An 8334-nucleotide genomic window follows, 5' to 3' on the forward strand; every position below is an offset into this window, starting at 1 on the left:
CTTCTACTACACTACACTAACTGGCTTGGATTTACTGACCACAAAATTACACTAAACATACCAGTTGTGTATTTGTGTATTTTGTAATCGACATGGCACTCCAAACAAATGGAGATGGATTACAATTTCCATACCCTTTTTGTTTCCAGATCTTTTACTGTGGATTTATTTTTCCAACATTCAATACCAGAAGAACAAACAAGAAAATGTATACAGTCTTATTGATTGTTTGAAGAATTAAATGAAAGTTTTATTTGTGTTTTAGATATTAAATCAAATGTTTTAATTACATTATGTGGAAATGAAAAACCATGTTGAAAACATTCAAACTGATTAGAACTGAATGTGAAATATAAATTTGCTAACTGTGATAAATAAACTGTAATAACTAAAGCTGCAAGCTGACACACTGATCTTCTCTTTCTCTTTTCTCTGTATTTCACCTCTGCTCTTGCTTTGTATTAATCTAATCAATACTGCATTGTTATGTATTATGAATATAGTTACATCTTATGACAAGTGGCTTGTAATTATCCTCATTTTTTGGTTAAAAGTGTATTCTAAATGCATATAAATAAATGTAGTAAATGTAAAATAAGTCAATAATGGAATGCTGAGATGTATATATCTTAGTGTCTAAAGATCATGTAAGGACCCCCAAACACACACACACACACACACACACACACACACACACACACATGGTCAGTTGGGCAGTAATGGAGAGGAACCTGTGTTGACGAGAGCAGCACCTGTTCACAGCAAGCGGTCAGGATGCACAAGACACGGCAACTGAGCGTATAACCACTCTAACATTCACCTCTGAAATAGAACAAGAATCATCAGTAACAAATTCTGAATTATTGTGTGATTTATCAAAAGATAAAAATGGAATTCTGTTTTTATATTAAAGATAAAAAGCAGACAAGGCACTATTTTTTCATGCACCTGTCAAGTTTGAGATTTTGGGCTTTTTGGTTTTTTCAGACTAGTGGAAAGAAAACACCCAAAAGACACTGTCAAGTGTTTCTTTTATAGCACTTTATCTATTTGTTTCAATAGATTTCAATTACAATACATATTTTTAAAGGCCTTTTTCTCAAAATTAGTTTTTTTCTCCAACACTGAGCCATAAATCTCCACTTCAGTAGCACTTACACACACCAAACTTTACATTTTTATTCCTGTCTATATTCTGAAACTTTTTACAGAGGGATGTGTTCATATATAATTTGCATGATTTTATACAACATTTTATTACCCCAAAAATGGTTAAAAAACAAACAAACAAACAAACAAACAAAAACATTGTTTTCTGTCTGTTCTGTTTTTTTTTTTTTCTGAATTATGGAGTGACAATTTGCAAAACAAAATTACAAGAATTTTGAAACTGACTTCATCCAGTGTTTAGATGTTTGTACTAGAAACGTATGCAAATTAGCACACATTTGATTAATAAATGCCTCATTTACATATTTAAACCTAATATTTTAGACAACTTGTAATACAAAAATGTTTGTAATAAAAAATGATCAACGTAATTCATTAACTGGGCAAGTAAGGTGATAACAATTCGTTTTTTTTTTTTTTTTTACCCTAATCACCTGCAGTGTCTCGCCTTAATGGATTTATTGATCTATCTTACATCTAAATGCACTATAATATAAAAGTAAATGCACATTGTTCTTGAGGAGCATCTTTCCAAATCTGAACCTACATTCTTTCTTTCTTTATTTATTTTTATACATTACACATAAACATGCTATTGGCTATACTACTAAAAGTGCCGTCATTTCAAGAAACATGGCAGAGGAACTCTATATTTTCCCAAATTCTCTCCATAAAATAAATGCAAATAATGCATTTATTTTCCTGTCTTCCTAATTTAAATTCCAAGCCAATCCAATTAAAATTCCAATTGAACATATGTCTTAAAAAAGGCTAAAATTGTGCATTTTGTCCAATCCTGATTTACACATTATTTCAACAAACCCAAGTGTGATGCTGTTCTCTGAGCACAAGGGGGCAGCAAGTTACTATCAGATAGTTTATGGCTGAGACCATGATATTTTTTCTCCTCTGACTCTTAATATTCATTGTTCTAAGAAACAATAGAAATTAAAGTGTCCAAAGAAGATTTGTTCACTTTGTTCATTTGTTTTGTTCTTAGGAGTTTCAATAGTATTCCTGATGTATTTGGTGTGTTACAGCTGCGAACCCACAGGTTGTCATGCTGTTGATTTCAGTCTGTGTGGTGATGAATATGCATTGCTTTCTGCAGTTGTGCCATATTTGCTATAGCATATGCAGAGGAGGATTTAGAGGGCTTTTGCCGCTCTTTTCTAGCACGCTGAAGTGCTTGAGCATTGAAACACAGGTAAGAGTGGCACCGGTCAGGTCAAGTGTTTATGCTGGAGTGAGAGCAGTCTTCGCTCCTATCCTCTTTGTCTGCACTTACCCAGAGATCAGAGAGCTCAGACATGAAGCCTGCTAAAATTATCACAATACTATCAGCACCACTCAACGCCGAGAAAACTTTCATGGCTTTCCTGTCGAAATAGCTACTTGTTTTTATAAAATACTTCATCATTGTTATATTATTGACTCCTCCGTGAGCCTCTTTCTCTCTTATTCTCTCTCTGTCTTTATCCTTCTCTTTTTTGTCTCTCTTTCTCGCTCACACACATACACACGCACACACACACATGAGATCTAAGCGTAACAGCACAGGGTAGATAATTACAATTTCAAAATCATTTGCCAGATCATTACCACCTAATCCCCTGTTTCATCTTATGAGTCACGCGTCTCATTTGGCATGGTGCTGGACAGCTCACAGGCTTTTTTTCAGTTTTTTTTCCTCATAAACAGCGCTGTCTCTCGTCTTTGACCAGGAAGGGCCACGGGAAACGGATACACACTCACACACACTGACACCAACAATACATAGATTAAGAAAAGTGTGAGTTTTTCCTTCAAATAAGTATATTTGTCTTATCATTTACAAATGTAATAATAGAACATTGCATGATATATTGAAATAAGATCATGTATAATATATGATATATATTTATTATATCAAGTAAGGCAAAACACAACATGCAACACCGTAGATTTTTCAGTTTTCAGGCACTGGACAATTTTAAGTTTTTGGGCTATTTTGCTTCCATACACTCTTAAAAATAAAGGTGCTTCAAAAGTTTCTTCAAGCGATGCCATAGAATGGTTCCACAAAGAACCATTCTTCAAAGAACCATTTCTTACCATTTTTAAAATCCGAAGAACCTTATTTGCTGCAAATTACCTTTTTGTGAAAAAGAAAGTTTCTTCAGATGTTGAAGGTTCTTTATGGAACCATTTAGACAAAAATGTTCTTCTATGGCATCATGAAACACCTTCATTTCTGAGTGTATTTTGTCCTTTTTTAAGACCAGTGGAAACAAAACCTAAAAATCTAAAACACACATTTAAGTGTTTCTTTTTTTACATTATCTCTATGCATTTGTATATTTCAAGGTTGTTTTCTGAAAATGAGCATTACAGCTTTATTTCTTTCTGTCTTTCTGAATGGTTTTACAGAGGGGTTATCAATATTTCATTCGCCTGATTTATGTTACATTTTATTCCCCCAAATATTTTATTTTCTAACTGTTGACAGTATTTTCGGATTTATGGAGTAATAAAATAGATATCCAAAATCCACTCTGTAAAAACCTTTAACTCTAATATATCAACAAAATGAAATAAGAACTTTATACATGACTATCCAGTGTTCAGGGTTCCTATGTAAATTATAATTAGACAAAGCCTTCTTTGCAACATATTTTAAATGGAATATTTCTGAAAACTTAACAAAGCACAGTTGTTTTAATTTACTGTGATGAATCAACTGGTGATAATTTTATTTATTTGTTTATTTATTTATTTTTATCAAGTACGAAGTTTACTCTTAAAAATACAGGTTCCAAAAGGGTTTTGGAATTGATGCCATAGAAGAACAATTTTTGGTTCCGCAAAGAACCTTTCAGTGAACAGTTCTGAAAAGAACCATTTTAAAAATCTAAACAACCTTTTCTCCATTTGAAAGATTCCATAGATGTTCACGGTTCTTCATAGAACCAGTAATTCCAATAAATAACCTTTATCTTTAAGAGTGTATCTTACTCTAAACATAGGGAAGAGGGTTTGTTCAATCATTTAGTGCTCTTGTAAAATACTTTTCACAAAAAAGTAGTAAATGTGTGTATAAAACATTTTTTAAAAATTCCATTCCATAGTATTCACTTTCATTCACTGTCAGTGTGTGTCTCCATAGCAACAGCTCTGTGCAAATCAAATTTAAAGAGATGCCTACTTTCACCAGCTAGTGTTTTAATATTACATAAAATCTTTTCTTTGTCTGGCATTGATAATGTCTATTTATGTCATTGACTAAATATGTCAATTTTAAGTTAAAGCATTCACTGATATTTGCAAACCATAATAATGTTATATCAAATAACGTTAGTCATTTAACATACCATGCATTTTTAGAAACATTTCTATATCTGCTGCTGCTTGTCCAGTCCAGGTTCTTTGATATAGGCTCGGCCCAAAAGGGCATAGCGGTGCCTGTGACTCAGGAGGTCAGAACTCAATAAATCACATTTGGCTTATGACCTGTGGTTCAGGGAGGAATGACAGATCAATGACCCCATCAATGGCACTGACCAACACCTCTGCTATTGCACCACTCCTCCTTTACACACTGAGTTTGATTAGACTTGAAAACATATTTGAGTTGAACTAGTACAGGAGCTGTTGTCGCAACCTACAACCATGTTCCAGTCACAGCCGCAATCAAGCCAATACTATTTGTATAGCTTTTTACAATCCATATTGTTTCAAAGTCCAAATTGTGCATTACTAAAATTACTTAATCAAATTTCAATGTTAACAATATCACACTGCATTATGGGATAAAAAGATCAATAATTGTATTTTGTGTGGTTACCATTATAGATTAGTGTTCCTTTTGGCCAGTAACAAGTTATTATAATTATGTTTTGTTTTTATGTTTGTTTTTATTAAAACAACAATTTATTCTCATCACTACTTTAGTGAAATACCATAATCTTTTATTAACAAGTAATGTGGTATTATTGGTTGCAATTAACTTCACATGTTGATATACAGTCAAACCAAAATGTATTCAGACACCTATAAGATTACATTATCATAGTTTATTTGATATACTTTAGAAAATGGTAATAAAATATGACAAGAACTTAGAGTTAAACTGTGTCCCAACAAATTAATTTTGATAATGTCAGATAACTTTAATAGAAAGGTGTGTAATGAATTACAATCAACCAAATATTCCGACAACTGTTAGTATGACAGTATTTACACAACTATCAATAATTGTTTGACCAATTACCAAGCAATGCTTAATTTTCTTTAGTCTGTGGTTAAAAAAGGATGCATTAGCAATTACGGAAAAAACACTTAAGCAAAACATGCTCAGGTCAAAGTGTCTGAATAATTTTTGGTCCCAAACATTTATCAATTTTACTGGCAGTCCCATTATATTGTACCCAATTTTTGGGTATAATATGTCACACTTTACTTTATTTTGCTATCCTCACTTACATAAATGAACTACAGTTTCCTGCACCCACTAATAAAACATATCAAAAAAGTATCTTGTGCCTGAATAATTTTTTAATTTGACTGTACTTCACATGTACTGTTTTTACTATAGTAGCAGATAATTATACATAATTACAAACAAAAGAACCATTTTGAAGAACATTAAAAAAATCTAAAGAACCTTTTTCGACTGTAAAGAACCTTTTCTGCATTTTAAAGCTTTCATAAATGTTTAAGGTTCTTCATGGGACCATCGATGCCAATAAAGAATCTTTATTTTTAAGAGTGAATACAAGAAATTCCTGTAATGCAGACAAAGATAATCACTGTAATTTGAAAATATTTTTTAACAGCTTAAGTAACACTTTAAGGTGAAACTTTAAGGTTGCATGTAGTAATAACAGTTAATTATACATAATTAGAAACAACTTTGAACCAAATGCTAATCTTAAACCTATAGTAAGCAGTAGCACATGTTGTTAACTGATATTACTAACATACTTACTGTGTAATTACACTGTAACAAACATCACCAATGCAGCAAATATAAATAAAATAAAACTACATTTTAAATGCAGCAGGGCAAGCTGGGAACCAAATCACCATCTTACTCTATTACAGATAAGCTACTCTCATAAAAATAAAGGTCCCATAGAGTTTTTGCAGTGATGCCATTTCCCAAAGAACTTTTCAGTGAACAATTCCTAAAAGAACCATTTGGAAGAACATTTTTAAAAATCTAAAGAACCTTTTTCGACTATAAAGAACCTTTTCTGCATTTGGAAGGTTCCATGGATGTTCAAGGTTCTTCATGGAAATGCCAATAAAGAACCTTTATTTTTAAGAGTGAATACAAGAAATTCATGTGATGCAGACAAATATTTTTTTAACAGGTAACACTTTAAGGTGACGCACGTTACTTACTATAGTAATAATTACATTGTGTTATTACACTGTAACAGTGATACTTTAAAAAAAGGAACCAATGTGTTTTTAATTACTGTGTACTTGCATTTAAATTAATCTTTTAAACAATGCACTTATTGTGTACATACATGATTTTACATTGTACGTATATTTAAAAACACCTTCCTGTAATTACATCTGAAATTAATTCCTGTAGTTACATCTGTAATTACACTGTCAACCCTACCCTTACTCCTTAACCCACACTTAAAACTAACCAGACCACCAAACTTGCCCCTAACCTTACCCGTATCCCACCTCAGTAGCAGCAAAATCATTTTTTGACATACTTTTTAACATATTTTGACAAGTACATAATAGTTCAAGACAACTAATATTTTACATATATGTGACCCTGGACCGCAAACCCTGTCATAAGTTTATGCACAAATAAGCTTTCCATTGGTGTATGGTTTGTTAGGATAGGACAAGGATAGGAAAATTTGGAATCTGAGGGTGCAAAAAAAAAAAAAAAATCAAAACACTGAGAAAATCACCTTTAAAGTTTTCCAGATGAAGTTCTTAGTAATGTATATCACTAATCAAAAATTAAGTTTTGATATATTTACATTAGGAAATTTACAAAATATCATCATGAAACATGATCTTTTCTTAATATCCTAATGATTTTTGACATAAAAGAAAAGTCGATAATATTGTTGGCTATTGCTACAAATATACCTGCTCTACTTATGACTGGGTTTTGTGGTCCAGGGTCACATTTTACTATAGTAGAAACCGTAAATAATGCATGATTACAAGCATCCAACCCTAAACCAAACCCTAATAGTAAGTACATGTAGTTAATTAATATTATTTGTTACTTATTTGTGTAATTACACAGTAATGCTATCACCTTATAAGTGTAATAGTTTTTTAAACACCTCTCAGAAAATCCCATATTTGTCTCTATCCAAACACCACAGAAACCTCACTGACAAACTTCTGCACAACTCCTGCCTTTTGTTTGTTTGATAATGCTTTCAGCCACCAACAAGTGTGAAGTACTGTCAGCTCCTATTAATACATTTTTATGTTTAAATCAAAATGTCAATGACAAATTTCATCCGCAACCCAAGTAATTTCTAGGTCCGCAGGAACAAGCCTATCGCAATTCAGCAGACCATGTGTTATCATCTCGAAATGTTTTTCTTTATGGAAAATCAGTTGGATAACTAATATAAATTCTTTGGAGGCATTTTACCCATAACGCCTCTCAAAAATGTTTATAGTGAAAAGTGTTTACCTCTCCTGTGCTGAACTGCGGTGTCAGAATTACAATCTGACAGATGATTGTGTGTTGAGATTATTGTGAGGTTAGACGGATTGAATAAACAGTTATGTTTTGTTGTAATCCTGGTAAACCAGGCTTCAGTCTGATAGCTCTGTGGAGATGAGAGCTGTCACTCAGTCCCATAATCCCCTGCTCTCCTCCGCTACCCGCTGATCCTCTCCTTAATGCAGCTAATTTCCTTTGTCTGTGTGTGTGTGTATTGAGAAGTTTGTACAGACACAGCCATATTTGAATGAGGGAGACCAAGAAAAACAAGAAATATAAGCAGTTACACGTAATATTTTTAAATGCTGCCACATAAAGCACATTTAACAAACTGTGTAGGCTATCATTGCAGTCATATTATAAATATATAATATATATATATATGTGACCCTGGACCGCAAAACCAGTTTTAAGTCGCACAGGTATATTTGTAGCAATAGCCAAAAATAAATTGCATG

The sequence above is a fragment of the Garra rufa genome, chromosome 9, assembly GCF_049309525.1.
Source record: "Garra rufa chromosome 9, GarRuf1.0, whole genome shotgun sequence".
In the NCBI taxonomy this organism is placed as follows: Eukaryota; Metazoa; Chordata; class Actinopteri; order Cypriniformes; family Cyprinidae; genus Garra; species Garra rufa.